This window comes from Eurosta solidaginis, chromosome 1, assembly GCF_040869045.1.
Source record: "Eurosta solidaginis isolate ZX-2024a chromosome 1, ASM4086904v1, whole genome shotgun sequence".
Classification (NCBI taxonomy): domain Eukaryota; kingdom Metazoa; phylum Arthropoda; class Insecta; order Diptera; family Tephritidae; genus Eurosta; species Eurosta solidaginis.
The window spans coordinates 187,466,290-187,487,242 of record NC_090319.1 but is presented as its reverse complement, the minus strand read 5'-3'; the positions used below and the strand labels follow the sequence as shown (position 1 = coordinate 187,487,242).

Below are 20,953 nucleotides of genomic sequence, written 5' to 3'. Positions count from 1 at the left end.
CTGATTCTGTTCTTGTTGTTCATAAACGATATATCCACTACAATAAAATACTCAAAAATCTCGATGTACGCTGACGATGTAAAACTTTTCAAATCATACGCGTCTCTTGAAGAACATTTCTTCATTCAAATGGATTTAAATCACTTGGTTACTCGGTGTAATGTAAATTATATGCCGCTCAATCTTAATAAATGGAAAGTTATGTGTTTTTCTCGGAGAATTTCGCCGCCACGATAGGTATCGATGAGGGTTTTAATGTAGAGTTGATTTCATTTCAACACCCAACTTAGTTTGCGAGATATCGACCAGGTGGACCAGAATAACTCTATAATGTGTTCATACTATATGGGTATCAAACGATAGGCATTGACGAGGATATTAATGCAAAGTAGTTTTAATTTTGTTACCTTAGTTGGTTTGGGAGATATCGAAAATATGGACCAGGGTAACCTCAGAAGGTTTATATACATAAATTATGGGTATCAGAGAAAAGGTATTGACGGTTACATCTATACAAAACCGTTTTTTTTGAATATTTCTTATTTTTGGGGATATTAATACAAATATGAGGGTGAAGGCGAGGGTGGAGTAGAATTAGAAGGGAGTTAGGGGAAGCAGCAGAGGGAAGAGGAATCAAAAGCGCCGGGAAAGCAGATGATAAATCGCACACCTGCATTTATTTACTTGTAATGAGGATTGCAATTTTTTTGGCTGTCTAATCGTTATGTCATTGACTAAGTATAATGTTACTTTATCAGCTGTTATTTAAAATATATGAATTTAGTTTTAGAAATTCGTTACGATTTTCTGCTTGTTTGAAACAAGGGCGTAGGCGAGGGGCAAGTGCCCACCCCTATATACATGAAGTCTTATAATTTTTTATTTATACAATTATTATTTTTTTTTTGCCATTTTTAATTTTAGTGGGATGAATTGTTTATTTTTTGCGTTTGGCAAACCCCCCTCTCTCCCACCTAAATCCGATAACAATTTACCGAAAAAAAGTAAAAAAAAAATGGCAAAAGTTTACAGATGTTTTTATCGGTTCAACTTTTTAGTTGGAGTACCAAATTTTGGAAGTTGAATGCAATTGATCACCCTGTAGCATTTCAAGTCCAAATATGATTACTTGAGTAATAGTTTTTCTCAAGTCGTTATTACAATTAAATTCTATTCTTGAAGTGGAAAGTGTATGATTATTACAATTACTTGGATATGAATACAACATTCTTGGAATACATTTATACTTGGATTCGTTTACCTAAAATTACTTGGAATTGAATACAACATTCTTGGAATAGATTTGGTTTATGAAGACTTAGTTTCTCTGCCATTGATTTAAAGTTAAAAAAACAAGTAAGGAAGGCTAAGTTCGGGTGTAACCGAACATTACCTACTCAGCTGAGAGCTTTGGAAACTTATGGCATCAAAAGTATTCTAGAAAAATTAAATTAAAAAAGGCGTAGCAACGCCTATTTTGAAATTTTGTTTTATTTTTGTATTTTGTTGCACCATATCATTACTGGAGTTGAATGTTGGCATAATTTACTTATATACTGTAAAGATTTAAAATTTTTTGTTAAAATTTGACTTAACAAGTAAGGAAGGCTAAGTTCGGGTGTAACCGAACATTACATACTCAGTTGAGAGCTATGGAGACAAAATAAGGAAAATCACCATGTAGGAAAATGAACCTAGCGTAACCCTGGAATGTGGTTGTATGACATGTGTATCAAATGGAAGGTATTAAAGAGTATTTTAAGAGAGAGTAGGCCATAGTTCTATGGATGGACGCCATTTAGGGATATCGCCATAAAGGTGGACCAGGGCTGACTCTAGAATGTGTTTGTACGATATGGGTATCAAATGAAAGGTGATAATGAGTATTTTAAAAGGGAATGGGCTTTAGTTCTATAGGTGAACGCCTTTTCGAGAAATCCCCATAAAGGTGGACCAGGGTGACTCTAGAATATGTTTGTACGATATGGGTATCAAATGAAAGCTGTTAATGAGTATTTTGAAAAGGAGTGATCCTTAGTTCCCTAGGTGGACGCCGTTTCGAGATATCGCCATAAAGGTGGACCAGGGGTGTCTCTAGTTGTACGATATGGGAATCAAATGAAAGGTGTTACTAAGCGTTTTAAGAGGGAGTGGGCATTAGGTCTATAGGTGGACGCCTTTTCGAAATGTCGCCATTAGGGTGGGCCAGGGGTGACTCTAGAATGTGTTTGTACGATATGGGTATCAAACGAAAGGTGTTACTGAGCATTTTAAGAGGGAGTGGGCATTAGGTCCATAGGTGGACGCCTTTTCGAGATATCGCCATTAGGGTGGGCCAGGGGTGACTCTGGAATGTGTTTGTACGATATGGGCATCAAATGAAAGGTGGTAATGAGTATTTTAAAAGGGAGCAATCCTTAGTTCTATAGGTGGACGCCTTTTCGAGATATCGCCATAAAGGTGGACCAAGGGTGACTCTAGAATGTTTTTACGATATGGGTATCAAACGAAAGGTGTTACTGAGCATTTTAAGAGGGAGTGGGCACTAGGTCTATAGGTGGACGCCTTTTCGAGATATCGCCATTAGGGTGGGCCAGGGGTGACTCTAGAATGTTTGTACGATATGGGTATCAAACGAAAGGTGTTACTGAGCATTTTAAGAGAAAGTGGGCATTAGGTCTATAGGTGGGCGCCTTTTCGAGATATCGCCATTAGGGTGGGCCAGGGTGACTCTAGAATGTGTTTCTACGATATGGGTATCAAATGAAAGGTGGTAATGAGTATTTTAAAAGGGAGTAATCCTCAGTTCTATAGGTGGACGCCTTTTCGAGATATCGCCATAAAGGTTGACCAAGGGTGACTCTAGAATGTTTGTACGATATGGGTATCAAACGAAAGGTGTTACTGAGCATTTTAAGAGGGAGTGGGCATTAGGTCTATAGGTGGACGCCTTTTCGAGATATCGCCATTAGGGTGGGCCAGGGGTGACTCTAGAATGTTTGTACGATATGGGTATCAAACGAAAGGTGTTACTGAGCATTTTAAGAGGGAGTGGGCATTAGGTCTATAGGTGGACGCCTTTTCGAGATATCGCCATTAGGGTGGGCCAGGGGTGACTCTAGAATGTTTGTACGATATGGGTATCAAAGGAAAGGTGTTACTGAGCATTTTAAGAGGGAGTGGACATTAGGTCTATAGGTGGACGCCTTTTCGAGATATCGCCATTAGGGTGGGCCAGGGGTGACTCTGGAATGTTTTTACGATATGGGTATCAAACGAAAGGTGTTACTGAGCATTTTAAGAGGGAGTGGGCATTAGGTCTATAGGTGCACGCCTTTTCGAGATATCGCTATTAGGGTGGACCAGGGTTGACTCTAGAACAGGGATGCACCTTAACGTTAAGCTAATCGTTTATCAAAAAATTTCCACCGTTTCCGTTGAAACACTTCGAAATATTATCGATAAAGAAATTATCAAGATAAATTGTATCTCGTTTTTAACCGAAACGAAAAGCTTTCGTTAACGTTAAAAACGTTAACGAAAACGTGATACTTTATGTTTGAATTATGCTGGCAATGCTATAGCCATGGTGAAGCCGTAAGGTGGCAACAACGAGCGCACATACACACACAAACTCTATGTAATTTGTTTGTGTAATTCGTTGGTGGTAATGTCAAAAATACTCTGAGAAATGTTCGTACTGTCAAAATTCATGAAAAAAGTTGCAATCAGCTTGGATAATGCTTTCACCTTTAATGACTCCGCCATCAATCAGCTTTGCCAGCATAGTTTGAAATTAATAATCAACATAAACGATTTGATTTCGTTTTGATATGGCAGAAAACGAAACGAAATCATTTCGTTAATTTGACGATCTTAACGTTAATAAACGAAACGAAATGACTTCGTTTCGTTTATTAACGTTGATTATCGTAACGAAATGATATCGTTTCGTTGGTTAAGCATGCCTGCTCTAGAATGTGTTTGTACGATATGGATATCAAATTAAAGGTATTGATGAGGGTTTTAAAAGCGAGTGGCCCTTAGATGTATATGTGAAGGCGTTCTCGCGATATCGACCAAATGTGGATCAGGTGATCCAGAAAATCATCTGTCGGGTACTGCTAATTTATTTATATATTCAATAACACTAACAGTATTCCTGCCAAGATTCCAAGGGCTGTTGATTTCGCCTTGTAGAACTTTTTCATTTTCTTCTACTTAATATGGTAGGTGTCACACCCATTTTACAAAGTTTTTTCCAAAGTTATATTTTGCGTCAATAAATCAATCCAGTTACCATGCTTCATCCGTTTTTTCGTATTTGGTATAGAATTATGGCATTTTTTTAATTTTTCGTAATTTTCGATATCGATAAAGTGGGCGTGGTTATGGTCGGATTTCGGCCATTTTTTATACCAAGATAAAGTGAGTTCAGATAAGTACGTGGGCTAAGTTTAGTAAAGATATATCGGTTTTTGCTCAAGTTATTGTGTTAACGGCCGAGCGGAAGGACAGACGGAGGACTGTGTATAAAAACTGGGCGTGGCTTCCACCGATTTCGCCCATTTTCACAGAGAACAGTTAGCGTCATAGAGTCTATGCTCCTACCAAATTTCAAAAGGATTGGTAAATTTTTGTTCGACTTATGGCATTAAAAGTATTCTAGACACACTAAATCAAAATGGGCGGAGCCACGCCCATTTTGAAATTTTCTTTTATTTTTGTATTTTGTTGCATCATATCATTACTGGAGTTGAATTTTGACTTAATTTACTTATATACAGTAAAGATATTAAATTTTTTGTAAAAATTTGAATTAAAAAAAAATTTTTTTTAAAAAGTGGGCGTGTTCTTCATCCAATTTTGCTAATTTTTATTTGGCACATATAAAGTAATAGTAGTAACATTCCTGCCAAATTTCATCATGATATCTTCAACGACTGCCAAATTACAGCTTGCAAAACTTTTAAATTACCTTCTTGTAAAAGTGGGCGGTGCCACGCCCATTGTCCAAAATCTTACTAATTTTCTATTCTGCGTCATAACGTCAACCCATCTACCGAGTTTCATCGCTTTAACCGCCTTTGGCAATGAATTATCGCATTTTTTCGGTTTTTCGAAATTTTCGATATCGAAAAAGTGGGCGTGGTTATAGTCCGATATCGTTCATTTTAAATAGCGATCTGAGATGAGTGCTCAGAAACCTACATACCAAATTTCATCAAGATACCTCAAAATTTACTCAAGTTATCGTGTTAACGGACGGACGGACGGACGGACATGGCTCAATCAAATTTTTTCTGGATCCTGATTATTTTGATATATGGAAGTCTATATCTATCTCGATTCCTTTATATATGTACAACCAACCGTTATCCAATCAAACTTAATATACTCTGTGAGCTCTGCTCAACTGAGTATAAAAAGATTTTTTTTAAAAGTGGGCGTGTTAGTCATCCGATTTTGGTAATTTCTATTTAGCACACATATAGTAATAGGAGTAACGTGCGTGCCAAATTTCATCATCATATCTTCAACGACTGGCAAATTACAGTTTGAAAAACTTTTAAATTACCTTCTTTTACAAGTGGGCGGTGCAACGCCCATTGTCCAAATATTAACTAATTTTCTATTTTGTGTCATAAGGTCAACGCACGCAAGTTTCATCGGTTTATCCGTCTTTGGTAATGAATTATCGCACTTTTTCGGTTTTTCGAAATTTCCATATCGAAAAAGTGGGCGTGGTTGTAGCCCGATTTCGTTCATTTTGAATAGCGATCTGAGATGAGCGCCCAGGAACTTACATACCAAATTTCATCAAGATACCTCAAAATTTACTCAAGTTATCGTGTTTACAGACGGACGGACAGACGGGTGGAGGGACGGATGGACGGACATTGCTAAATGAATTTCTTTTTTTCACCCAGATCATTTTGATATATAGAAGTCTATATCTATCTCGGTTAGTTTATGCCGTTACGGATTACCGTTATGCGAACAAAGTTAATATACTCTGTGAGCTCTGCTCAGCTGAGTATAAAAACAAAAAATAGTTGAATTGTTTTATAATAAATTACAAAAATGGACATACGCAAATTTTTTAAAGGTAAGATGTTTACTACTGATAACCTTAGCACTTTTAACCACAGTGGCTACCATTTAGTTAAATTTAGTCACATTTCTATAAAATTGCAGTCTGCAATTAAACTTGGTAATTCCAAAAAGAGGCGCCAACGCGTTATTCGGGCAGAGTTTTGCTGAAATTTTGGATGGTGAATCTATTCTATTTCATAAAATCGCAATGGCGCAAGGCAGAAAGTCCAGAAAAATGCAAATTACCAGCGGGCGCCAGAAAATACATCCACCAGAAATCATATATGCACAAAAGCGTACAAATATATATATTAGGGTGATACTACAACATCTTTCTGAACTTTGTCAGGGACCTGGCACTTAGCCGGGTTTGACATCCACCATAATACATATGTGCACTAGCGCATACAAATATATATATCCGGGGTCATTTTGAGTTTTTTTTTTTTTGGTATCTTTTGACAAAGCAAAATTTTGGACTCCCGCCTTCGGATTAATAATACTGAAGTCAAAACGCTTCTTTCGACAACTTTCCAGATATTTTTGGAAATGTTTTTGAAGTTGATCCCTATTATATTACTATTATCTCTAGAATATTACCAAAATAAGTTTTATCAATTAAAATTTTTCAAGTAAAAGCCAGGCTGAAAGAGTAAAAGTATACAATGTATTGTAACGAATTTACTTGCAAATCCTCTTATTTTCCCTTTTGCTAAGTTCGTATCACTAAACTGTTGAATAAATAAGTCCAATATTGAATAATGGAAAAACGGCCTTTATTAAAGTACTTCACAATAACACTTATACGTTTCAACTAGCTGGCTTAATAACCAAACTGATAGCTTAAATGAAACTGACTTTCAAAATAATACTGCTATTGCTCGCTAGATATCGTCTTAATCGAAACTGCTTGACAACTCAAATCAAACTGAATTCCAGCGCCTCTACATCTGCGGCCTTTTATACTCTCTGGTTTCCTCGTTCGCATCTTCTAGAATCTATTAGCATTGTCCATGAGCTCTCAAACTTCTCAGCTATAACTAAAATTGCACGATTTTATAGCTTCTCTCATACCCCAGGCTTGTATGTGTGAGCGACACTTCCACAATTATAATTGCCTACATTTAGGAGCATCTCAAATAAGATGTCTGCATATGGTTGTGCTTTGCTTCTCAGCTGCGTGTACCTACATATGTGTAGCATAATGATTGATTCATTTATGTAGATACAAGTGACTGTCTGCTTTATTGTTGTTGTGACTTTATTTACTTAGCATCAAACTAGGGATGTGAGTATTACTTAGTGTGACTCATAGTCGTCACACTGCCCTCCACCTAAGTCTGATCGTCCCGATCAGACAAATCTCCCGACCTAAACGCTGCTAGCATCTCCAATTGAAACACTCTTCTACATCGAGGTTTCCCAATGGTTTGTATGCGGTAGATGGTATCACTGATCCTTTTTACAACTTTGTACGGGCCTTCCCAACTGCACCAAAATTTGGAAGGAACACCTTTCCGCCGCGAGGGTTGTACAACAGTACCAAATCTCCCTCCAAGAAACCCTCCGAAATATTTTTGTTGTCGTACCTGTATTTCATCTTACTACTCATTATCCTGGGTCGTTCCCTCGCACTCTGTTGCTTGGCCAATGAAGAACTACTTCGCAGAGATTGATCTTGACGGATTGACTTTGCATCATCAGTATGGTCTTGAAGTTTCACAACAATAGTACGCGCTGGCTTGAAACCACCCTTGCATTCTTTCTGGAAAATTCTTTCAGTCGTTTTAGTGCGTCCATTAGGGTTTGTCAATGCCAGTGTTTTTCTCGCAGATACTTTTGATTTCGCATTATTTGGCCCATTCGATCCATCAACCTTTGCTCGATCTAATTCCCTCTGACGGTAAGACTGCTTGATTTCCTTCAAATTTGCGACACAGATATCACAGGACATCCAATAGCCGGGGCAAGTTTTCGTTCTTTACATCTGACATGCTCTTGCTTATTTCCTCCAGCTTTGCGTTTACGGCCACCCCCATTGTTGGAACTATTAGGACCAAGATCGCAATGACGTGCAATGTGACCTGGGTTGCCGCACTTGAAACATTTAATAACTCCGGCATTCTTCTCCTGAGATCCTTTCAGTGCTTCCAAAATTGTGTCTACCCACTCTGGCCTTTCTACTTCCACACGGCGTTCTTTTAAAATTAGCTTACACAGAAGCGACGCTGTTTCCTGAATCAGATCTTGTGACACCGTTTCTGCGAATGTTGGCTTTGGGTTTGCGTATGTAGCTCGCTTTGTTTCGACGTCCCGTATGCCATTTATAAAGCTCTGAATATTTACCCTTTCAGTGTATTCCACGGGTGCGTCCGCATTCGCTAAATATGCTAGCCTTTCAATATCCGACGCAAACTCTTGCAATGTTTCACCAGGCCTCTGGAAGCGGTTCAGCAACTCCATTTGGTATATCTGTCTCCTTTGCTCAGTTCCGCATCGTCTCTCTAGAGCGCCCATCAATGCTTCATTACAGTTCCGTTCGCCCTCTGGAATGGTTTGTAAAATCTCAGCTGCAGGCCCTTTCAACGCCATGAACAGTGCAGCAACTTTATCTTCAGCATTCCAGTTGTTCACTGTTGCGGTCTTCTCAAACTGTAGCTTAAAGACCTGGAAAGGAACAGAACCGTCAAAGGATGGTGTCTTTACCTTTGGATTACTCGCTGAAACTGTTGGCCGATTTAATTGCAACTCCTGTATACGACCTCTCAAAGCATCCACCTCGGCTTCGATTTTTTCCTCAAACTGCGTTATTTTCTCGTCCATACACGCTTCGAGTTTTGCTGATATACGCGCCTCTTGCGCTTCGAGTTGTACTGTTATGCGTGCCTCTTGTTCTTTCAGTTGTGTCTCCATCTTTGATGTAATCTGTGTCGACATTTCTGCCATACGCGTTTCTTGTGCTTCAATCTTCGATGTAATCTGTGTCGAAATTTCTGACATATGCGTTTCTTGTGCTTCAATCTTCGATGTAATCTGTGTCGACATTTCTGACATACGCGTCTCTTGTGCTTCAATCTTCGATGTTATGCGTGTCTCCTGCGATTCCAATTGTGATGACATATACGTTTTCTGTTCTTCCATCTTGGATGTTAAACGTGTCTCCTGCAATTCCAGCTGAGATGCCACTCTCGATGTTTGAGCAGTTATTGCAGCCAATATCATGTTCAAGTCTGTGCTCGTAACTGTCTGCGATGTTTCGGTTTTCTCTTCAATGTTTGTTGTTGTTTCGTCCCCAACAGGATAAAAGACAAACTCGTCCACACCAATTCCTTGCGACTCCATTACCTCTCGTAGCCGTGCTTGAAGTTCGATCTTATTGCCGGTTGTATTTAATCCACGGTTCTCCAACTCCTTTTTCAGTTGCTGGATCTTCAATTCACTGAACTTTGCCATGTCCAAGTTGTATTCCCAATCTTCGGAATTTACTTAACAATTCCTCTTCTGACACCAATTGTAACGAATTTACTCGCAAATCCTCTTATTTGCCCTTTTGCTAAGTTCGTATCCCTAAACTGTTGAATAAATAACTCCAATATTGAATAATGGAAAAACGGCCTTTATTAAAGTACGTCACAATAAAACTTATACTTTTCAACTACCTGGCTTCATAACCAAACTGATAGCTTAAATGAAACTGACTTTCAAAATAATACTGCTATTGCTCGCTACATATCGTCTTAATCGAAACTGCTTGACAACTCAAATCAAACTGAATTCCAGCGCCTCTACATCTGCGGCCTTTTATACTCTCTGGTTTCCTCGTTCGCATCTTCTAGAATCTACTAGCTTTGTCCATGAGCTCCCAAACTTCTCAGCTATAACTAAAATTGCACGATTTTATAGCTTCTCTCATACCCCATGCTTGTATGTGTGAGCGACACTTCCACAATTATAAGTGCCTACATTTAGGAGCATCTCAAATAAGATGGCTGCATATGGTTGTGCTTTGCTTCTCAGCTGCGCGTGCCTACATATGCGTAGACATAATGATTGATTCGTTTATATAGATACAAGTGACTGTCTGCTTTATTGTTGTTGTGACTTTATTTACTTAGCATCAGGCTAGGGATGTGAGTATCACTTAGTGTCACTCATAGTCGTCACAGTATTTCCACACATAATCACAAAACTATTCAAATTGAAGGGATTCGCATTTGTGGTTTATCTTCCTCAAAAAGTTTTGTTCATGCTTCAACCCAAATTGTATACTTGTGTCTTCACAGCACCAAAACGAAAGATTGTGGAACCCGCCACGACTCGGGTTGAAGAAGTTGCTGCTTCCTGTTTGAGTCTGCAAGAGAAGCCTACATGTTCAAAAGGTTTGAATGAATGATATAAATTTTTTGTATTTTTACCAATCACAAAATTTGTTAGCATATATACGCAGGTAATGTTCTAGGGCAGTGGCCGAGTGCTAAAAAAGTAGCTAAAAATCAGAAAGTGGTACCCAAAATCGCGTTTTGACTACAGCATCTCGAATTCGAAACCATAAATCCGATATCTCTGTTAATTCTCGAGATATTTGCAAAACCAATTTGAAGTTTTCATGTGGTTGTTGTGTTTTTGTTGTTCACACAAAAAAATTTGTGGGTAAAAGTGTTCTGCGCAAAAATGCTGTGCAAAACGCGTTTTTGGGTACCACTTTCAGATTTGTAGCTATTTTGTTAGCACTCGGCCACTGTTCTAGAACATTACTTGCGTATACATGCTAATGAATATTGTGATTGGTAAAAATTATAGCTTCATGCTGATAACATTCATTGTAAGTTTCTCAATAACAAATAATTGCTCGTATTTGTAGAAAATTTAACAGATATTCCATCGAACGATCCCAAAGAATGCACTTCGAAATATGATGAAGGTCAAGGTTAGTCATCTACCTACAAATTCCTTCGTTCGTGTTAAAACAATTTCTTTCACTTCAGTATCACCATGTTTAAATGAAACAAGTTTGGAAGCATATCAATAACACGATTTAGGCTTTTGTGTTGGACGCTCATCACAGATATCAACTTCTGAGAAGATGGAATTTCTAAAGAGATGTTGGATACCGTCAGAAAATTACAATTTTAATGACGACGTCGAAGACTTAGGCCGAAAATTTAAATTTGAATGGCTGACAATGTATTCTCCTTGGCTTCAGTATTCGAAAAAACTGAAGCGAACATTGTGTTTATATTGTGTTCTTTTTCCGCCGAAAAATGTTCAAAGTGTTCTAGGATCATTGATAAAAAACCTTTCCAACATTATAAAAACATCATTTGAGACTTGGTTGTTCTAAATTAAGCGCATTTTGATTATACTGTTCAGTAACGCACTTTGCAATGCATTTGTATTATGGAAATCAAGACTCATCCAGTGAAGCTTCTTAAATTACAGATTTATATAAAATTGTGTAACTTTATCACTTCAGCTAAATATCACTTTTCATTTTCAGTTGTGATAGAATAGAAGTGTTGTAAATAAGACAAATCTGAATATTACTGCTCAAAGTATATTAAACAAAGTAATAGTGAACTTGAATGTTCTCCCTTCTCTGTATGAATTGTTGTTTCAAATGAAAAAAATATTTAACCCGTTGACTTCCGAAAAATTTAATTTTTTTTTGTAAACACACAAAATTTTCAATTGGAATACTTTTGTTGAAAAAAAAACAACAACGCGCATACGTGATAAGTGAAATCCTGAAATAAATCAGTGTGGGGGACATTCATAATTTGTGCTGTTTACGGAGTTACGCAGATTATCAGTTGTTCAGTTCTTTAAGGCATCTAGTTCGGATGAAAAGCGACTCCAAGGGGCTCACGAAGGAAGTTTTCGCATATTTTCGGCCGAACTGGTTATATTTTTTTGCGAAACTTGGTTGCCAAAGTGACGAAATATTTAGTTTCAAATCTACAATTTTCTGAAAACCTACTCGCATTAACGAATTTGCTAGCACTACTACTACTACATACTACTTTAAGTCCTTTTCTATTACAATTTCTGCTGAGAAAAGCTAAGTAAAAGCAATCCGTACTGATTTTTGATTTCGAGTGTTTCGTGTGAGCAAACCTGCAGTAGTTGAATCATGTGTAGGATCCAAAATACATGCTTAGGCCACAAAGGGTGAATGCACTTGTTTGCAATTTTTTGAAGTAACAATTCATGCAAAACTAAAATTTTTCAGTTGACAATTCTACCTTGTTTAATTTGCCTTGTTACTGCTTATCGTTTCAAAACTTTTACTTCTATCCTCATATCTCATGATTTGGAGCAAACTTCGAAAACTATTTTATGCTTTAAGGTGTATTTTATGACCTACTCGGCCTCCAAATGAAAGCGGGTGATCAGCATCTTAAGCAGCATTTTGAAGAAAACAAAACAATGCTACTTACACCTCGCCCCAAATCCAGAATGAAATCATCACTTTTTGCCGACAGGTTATTCAAGATGACATTATAACCGATGCAAAAAAGCTACAGCATTCAGTCTTATGGGGGACCAAAGCCGTGACATAGCAGGAAATGAACAATTATCAATTGGTATCAGACTCTACGATGAAGAAAGGCAAGTTATTCGAGAAGAATTTGTGGGTTTTGTTGAACTAGACGTTATGGATGCCAAAACAATTGCCACAGCGATAGATAATTTTATCAGCGAAAGAGTACTTGATCCAATGGAATTTAAAGGACAACGGTATGACGGTTGTTCAACAATGTAAGGAAAAGAAAATGGTGTGCAACCTATTTTGAGAGAGAAATATCCTCAAGCTTTATACTTTCATTGCGCAAGTCGCAAATTGGATTTAGTAGTAAATGGTTTGAATGAAGTCCCCGAAATTCGTAACACTATTGCAACAATAAAGGACGTCATCAATTTTTATCGCCAGAAGGAAATATGTTGCACATATTCCTGCTTTTTTGCGAAACACGATGGTCAGAGAAATACAGGAGTATTTCGATCTTTCTACAGCACTTTGTCAGCATCGTTAATGATTAAAAGAACTGTCCCTCGAAGGAGACACTTCAACAAAAACCACTACCTTTCAGCTGCACTCAGCTGTCACTCAATCAACTTTCATCATATGTCTTTCTTTGATTTCCAAATACTCGTATTATCTTGAGCCAGCGGTTAATATTTTACAATCAAAGCAGTTGAGTCTTCTTTCGTGCAGAAAACAAATCCAACGGATCATTCAATTAGCAAAATATCATCGAATGAATGCGGATTCTGGAATTTATGAACTTTTGACAGATCCTAAGTCGATTGCTAGGATTAGAACTACAAAAACCCAGGAACGTGGATCGTAAAAAAACATCGCTCTAATTTAATTCCATATTTAGATTCATTTGTCGCCTCACTGGAGCAAAGATTTCCTGAAGACAACTTGCCAGCGTATACATTGTTTCACTTGCACCGAGCTAACATGTTGAAAATGAATTTCCAAGACTTCAAGAAAGCAACAGAAAATTTTATTCAGTTTTACGGTCTTACAAGTTTTTCTGCGGAGGCCGAATTGTGGTATTTGGAAGGACAAAACCTTAAAAGGTGAAGATCTTCATAAGTTACACCTGTGTGATGTCGTTCAAGAAACGGAAATGTTTTATAGACGACGAAGCTTGTTTTGTATATTGCTATCGCGTTACCTTGTACGACCAGGGCCGCCGAGAGAAAATGCGGGCCCGGGGACAAAAAAATACGGGCCCCCATACTAAAATGAACAAATTCTCAAAATCAAAATTACCATCTTTTACATATTTATATGCATTTGTAATACATGTATATTTAAGCGTATACATGCATACATGTATATTATATTCAATGAATATATAGTTACGAACTTTAATTTATCTACATATTCAGACAGATCTACATATCAGTAAATATGTTTACATAAAAATATACATATCTTTCATAAAGTATTATATATTTGAAGAAAATAAATTATTATATTGATTGCGAGAAATATTACACTTTAAAAATTGGTGAATAGAGGTGTGAAAACTAATGACAAAATAATTACAGTTTATTACTTATAAAGTTTTATTTAAATATTGCATTAATTGTATGAAATAAATTTCTTTAAATTGCAATACAAATATTTTTGGTAGTAATTTGGTATATTAAAAGAGTTTAATGAACACAAGTGGGATTTCCTGGCCTAACTATTGGTGCTTCAATACAGAGCATGCCAAGTCCTGTAAGGCATTCTTGAGTTGAACATGATCGATGGTAGTTCTTTATCCTTGCAAGAACACTGAACGTTTAGCACTAGCTACTGTAACAGGTATGTTGCAAAAAATGCGTAGAGCAACATAAATGTTAGGTAAAATTTTTGCTAGATTTAGAGCACAGATAGCATTCAACAATTCAAATGGTGACAGATTTTCGTTCAAATTTGGTAAGTAAATGCGCTTCAAGTGGATCATTTCATCTCCTAAACTCTCGGATGCCGACAAATTGAACCGCATTTTCTGGTATTGGAACCTAATCCATGTATCAAAATTTGCTTCGTTTGTTTTCGGCGTATCGCTCCTTACATACATACATACATGTATATCGCTAAGAATTTGCATCATGCCAAATTTTTTTTCTGCAACAGAAAACGAATTCAACTTTATGCTACAAAGCCGACGCCAAAAACCAACAACACCTTATGCGGGGTGCAGACACGTTAAGAGATTTATAAAATTTGTTGAAATATAAAATGATTGCTATCTACTAAAGGTGATTAAAGGTGTGGTTTGTTTATTTTCCGTAAGCAAAAAACTTGGATAGCATTTTGAGATTTCCGGGCCCCTCCAAAGCCCGGGGTAAATGACCCCTTCAGGCCCCCCTCCCCCCTGTCGTCGGGCCTGTGTACGACAAGTTCCATAGAACGGACCTTTAGCACGTTGAAAAGAGTAAAGCCTTGACTTCGCTCAACGATGGTCGAAAATCGTTTGAATTGTAAGAAAGGTGATGAAAATCCAAAAGTTATTCTCGGATTGTAATGTTGAATATGATTAATTTTTTAGGATTATGCATGATGCGTGTATATAGGAAAATGGTCAAGGATGAAGGAAATGATATGGTAATCAGAGTTTTAGAACAATTTGCACAAGATCCACGCCGATTGGCACTTGTATAATTCATTGCTTCTTTTTTCTTGACATTAAATTGGATGGAATTGCGCAACCTGTCCCCGACAGACGTAGAGCTTAGTGCTCAACCTACCTCCCGACGGAATACTTGATGGTGGTACAGGGGGTATATGGTACTCAGACAGTAGGAGGTTTAGTGCGGTCAAAGTCCCACACTACCTTTGAGGCTTTCGATGCTTCCTCCTCGTTCCTCCTCGTAAAAAAAACATTAAATTGGATTGCCCTCCCCCTGATCGTTCCAAAATCAAATCCTGGCTACGCCCTTGGTTTGAAAGTTAATATTTGCATATAAGAATTTTTTACTTTTGTGAGAATTTATGTAGCGGATGTGTGTGGATTTGAAAAATAACTTAAAATAATTAAAATCGGTGAAAGTTAGTTTTTACGAATTGAAAAATGCCGAAAGTGCGAACGAGACTATCCCGGAAAACACCTCACAATACGTTAACGGCTGCTTCATATCGTGTAGAAGAACGGGTGCGGGCTTATTTGTTTTACAATGAAATGAAATGAAATAGATGCGCGTTTGATTACCATGCAAATATAGATTATCCTAGTTCAAGGGATCGTCAAATAGGAAGAATGAATGTAGTTTGTGTAGATTGCGGTGCGAAAAAATGGAGTAGCGAGGCGCCAGGTCTTTGCTGTGCGGGAGGTAAAGTTATTATTTCTAATCTTCAGGGGCCACCGGATCCGCTAAAATTCCCAATTCTTTGTAATCATCCTTTACCAAAGCATTTTCTAAATAATGCAAGAAATTACAACAGCTTACTTCATATGACGTCTCTTGGTACACATGAGATAAGAGAAGGCAATTTCATGCCGACATACAAAATTCAAGGGCAGGTATACCACCTCATTGGAACATTATTGTCAAACCCGGATGTAGTTGCTAAATACTTACAAATTTATTTTATTTCTGAAGCTGACCAAACATCTATTCGCTCAAACATGAATCCTTCGTTAAATGTGGAACTTATTGAATGCTCCTCTTGAGACAATCCTGAGGTGCCCATGTGACTTAAATTATTTAAATGACCACCTTCATGCTAATATATCGAAAATGATTTCGGATCAGTAGCTGACATATGATAAAGTCGTTGACAGCATTGAAAACAAAGAGGTCAAGCATTTTTCTTAGATGCTCCTGCTGGTTGTGAAAAAACCTTTTTACTTAATCTTCTTCTCGCATATGCCAGATGTAAAGGTCACGTGGCGCTGGTTGTAGCATCGTCGGGAATTACAGCGACTCTTTTATCTGGTGGTGGAATAGCCCACTCCACTTTTAAATTACCCTTAAACATGTCCCTCCAAGAGGAAATGGTTTATTCCATTCGAAAGAACGGGTCACTGGCTAAAAGAATACACGAGGCACTTCTTATAGTGTGGGATGAGTGTACAATGACTAACCGAGCACATATTGAAGCAGTAGATCGTACATTAGAAGACCTAAGATCAAACGACAAACCCTTTGGTGGGATAACAATCTTTTTTGTAGGGGATTTTCGTCAGACTTTGCCAGTAGTGGCGAAAGGAACTCGAGCTGATATTGTTAAATCGTGCTTCAAATCATCGTTATTATGGATTCAACGCGAAAAATTGTGTCTGCGAACAAAGATGAGATCGCATCTTAACAGAACTATAATTACATTTCCCCAGAATTTATTAGATATTGGAGATGGTAAAATTTTGACTGAGAACGGCTACTTTATAGTAGATTCAAAGCTTGGGAATGTGGTACATAACGTGAGCGAATTAATATCAGAAGTTTACCCAAATATTGAAGAGCTATCTGGCAAGCCATATTCTTGGCTATGCGAACGGGCTATCTTTTCATCAAGGAATAAGACTGTAGACGAAATAAAAACATAATTCTTGATAGAGTTCCTGGCGAAGTTAAAGAGTATATATCAAATGACACTGTTCTTAATCAGTAATGATAATCGTGGTACATTTGTACTTTTTTGGTACATTTCGCTTCCCGAAAGTACGCTGGTAGATACTACATTGACACATTTGGTACATTTTTGTAAAATAGAGCACTACAATTCAAGCCATTTGCAACGCAGCTCTCAATTAGAGTTTACGATTTATCGAACTTTTTCGAGAATCTCGAAATACTCGTAATACTTGAGAGCTTCTCGACTTTAAATTCTCGCGAGACTTTAAATTCTCGCGAGATTCTCGAGTCTCGAAATACTCGTAAGACTCGCGAGCTTCTCGGCATTCAATTCAATGGATTCATTGGCTCGATTTCTCGGGTCTCAAAAATCTCGCTTGTATTCGAGAAGAAATCGTAAGCTCTACTCTGAATGTACAAACAAATTTTTAATTTTTCGAAGAAAATACATAGTTAAGTTGTTTTGTTGCCGAGCACAATTTGCCATTTGCAATTATGGATCATTTAAATATGCTTATGAAAAATAACATAACTGATTCTAAAATTGTGAACACATTTTGCATCAATAGAATTAAAACACAGAAAATAATAACTCAAACAACAGGGCCAGAAAATAGTAAATCCATAATGGCATTTGTCAGAAGAATTATTACTCTCTAATAATAGATGGAACGACTGATATATGTATATCAAAAAATTTGGCAGTTTCGATTCGAATTTTTGATAAAAAGTGCATTGATAGATTTTTAGATTTGATACCTTTGACCGATAGTAGCACGCAGAGTATTTTAATGCCATTATTAAATCTTTTAAAGACCATTCAATACCACTTGAAAAAAATTATTGGTTTCACTGCCGACAATTGCTCGGTTATGATGGGAGCAAAAAGCGGAGTGCAAGCAAGGCTTAAGAGCTATGCTAAATATATTTATATACAATTTTGTAGTACTTTATTAAATAAAAAATAAATGTAACGCGCTATCCTCCGAAGAGATTTTAGGCCGAGCTTTTCTTCCAATTTGCGTCGTGTTCCTCTTGATTTTCCCTATAAATTGGCCGGACGGGACCTACATGTTTTAAGCCGACTCCGAACGGCATCTGCAAAGGCAGTTGTTGAGGTACTTAAAGATCTCAAAGAAGAAGAAATGTTAATGTAGTGATTGAAACATGAGTTATTAGTATAAATGTAGGCAACAATTTGTCAACTTTTATACCTGAATCTATCTCGTTTGTACCTAAAATGTTTTTATGAAATGGTTTTTGCATTGAATGCAGCTGTTATTTTTTTAAATATTAATTTTATGTTCCTTACTGGTATAAGGAAATATTTTTATGTATGTACATAATTGTACGCTTCAATGGATAAACTTGTTTTATTATTTTTACTGGAAAAGTATTTCTCCATAAATCATATTTCCCTGTTTGTGTTAGAAAGTTTCCTGACTAAAAACAGTTTTTGGATAAAGAAGCAGAATATAACTCTAGTTTGGTTCAAATTCGCATCCGAAGACTTTTCGTACATTTTTGGATGATTTGGTACATTTTTTTTCTCGTTTGGTACAAAATGAAAAAATCCATTTATCATCCCTTTTCTTAATAATGAAGATGGCGTATACTATCCAACTGAATTTTTAAATTCCCTTAATCCCTCTGGCATACCGCCCCATAATTAGGAGTTAAAAAACGATATTCCAATTATTTTGCTGCGTAATCTCAAGCCACCAACTCTATGCAATGGAACGAGATTACAAATAATTACAATATCCTCGAGGCAATAATCCTCACGGGTCCTGCGGCCGGAGAGATATCGTTCATACCCCGCATACCTATGATTCCAACGGATATGCCTTTCCAATATAAACGGTTACAATTTCCTGTGAAGGTTTCCTTTGCAGTCACAATCAACAAATTACAAGGCCAAACTTTCCACAATGTTGGTATTGACTTGCGTGCAGAATGGTTCATTCATGGGCAGTTGTATGTTGCAATATCGAGAACTGTGAGCCCTCAGAATCAAACTATATTGCTACCTTCAGATAATAAAACTAAAAATGTAGTGTATTCGGAAATACCTTAAGTTAAAGAATTAAATAAATACCACATATGTATATTTAGAGTAATTCTCTTTTCAATAACATATCTCACGTATAATTTGTTATTATTTTGTACAACAATAAACATCCATATATATTAGAGCGGGTCAAATTTTTTTCCCACAAGGAGTATAGCAAAAACCTAATCTACAGATGATTCTAAGAAAAATTGCTGAAGACGCCAAAGCTCTAAGTGCGATTTCGTGTCCCCCACTTTTGCAAAATAGATATTTCGCCATATGAATGTAGGGTTTGGCCAAAAAATCTTCATAGCTTCTGATAGAATTATAGGAAAAATATCATATTGGGCTTACTATCTATAGCTTAATATCTATAGTGTTTTTGAATTTTAGTAGAGATATCAGGCTTAAATTATGAGAAATTGGCCTTTTAACTACTATGTTATCATTTCTAACAAATTTCTTATGGAAAATCTTTTTTCTTTACAGCTTTTTGTATTTAAATTTAAAATGGATGAACCAAATCCTTCTGCATCATCTGAATACACTTAATCGCATATACTTGAACACTATATATTTACCGTCTAGTCGTGACATTTTAAGATTTTATTTATTTATAAGTGATCATGCTAAAATTCAAAGTAAAATGTTTTCGCATAAAAATTTAAATCCTCATGTAACTGATAAATTGGTTGAAATTTGGAATAAATTGAATTTTCAACTAATTGATAGACGTAGTATTCTAAGAAAACTAAATGAATTATTTTACATTGGAAAATGTAAATGCAAGTTAAAAACAACAGAATGCTCATGTGAGTTAATACCAAACCATTTAAAATTATTTATGATAGACCAACATAATGGTAGAAAGCTCACAATACCTGAATATATGGATGACATTGTAGAAGAAACACCTACAACAATACCAACAATGCCACCAGTTAGTGATGATCCAACATACGAACCACTTGGAACAGATATGGAAACAGGTGAAGCACAAATCGCAAATTAAGCAGTTGCAGAAGTATCTCTTACAATAAAACAAGGACATTATACTCAACGATACGATGCTATAAATTTTGCTATGATGTGTGACAGATTCGGTGTTTCAAATAGAGTTGATTCGTGTTCAGCAACAGCCCTTTTCGAAGGATAAATCTAAAGTTTCAAGACAAAAAAATTAAAGCTAGAGATGAAGTGCTTCGTAAACGATACATATATTCCAACATAACTGCATTTTCTTTCAATGGCAGAAAAAGTTATTCATTAACTAGAGAGAGAATTAATTAGAAATTTCATACAAATATGGTAAAAGAACCCCATTTAGTTGTTCTAAATGAGCCTAATGCTGAATTCCTTGGATATGTTAATTTGGGTGAAGAAGAAAATGCAAAACACAAATTAAAAAAATTAAATGAATTCTTCAATAGCAAAAAACTGTCAATAGATCAATTAATTGGCATATGCAGCGATGGAGAACCAGCTAATAGTGGAATAGAAAATGGTGTTGTACACTTTCATGTACAGTAGAATCGCGAAAAAGTTAACCAAAATGTGGGGTAGTTTACTTTTGAAAAAAATGCAGTAGTAAACATAGTTTTTGGGATATAACTCATTGAATTTATTTAAATGACTTAGTTTTAATCATTACAGATCATAAACTTAGATTTAATTTGTAATGGCTGATTTCAAGTTCGCAGAACATACATACTGTAACGA

The 20,953-nt window shown here is 36.6% G+C and overlaps 1 protein-coding gene and 1 long non-coding RNA gene across 4 annotated transcripts in view; both read left to right on the top strand.

The window, feature by feature from the left end:
* LOC137236957 (protein anoxia up-regulated-like) overlaps positions 1-20,953 on the top strand; it is a 1,647,042-nt gene that overhangs the window by 1,006,548 nt on the left and 619,541 nt on the right. The gene's annotated exons all lie outside the window — the stretch shown is intronic.
* Positions 10,943-11,473, top strand: LOC137240190 (uncharacterized). Its single transcript, XR_010949624.1, has 2 exons — positions 10,943-11,023; positions 11,082-11,473. It is a non-coding gene; the product is annotated as an uncharacterized lncRNA (long non-coding RNA).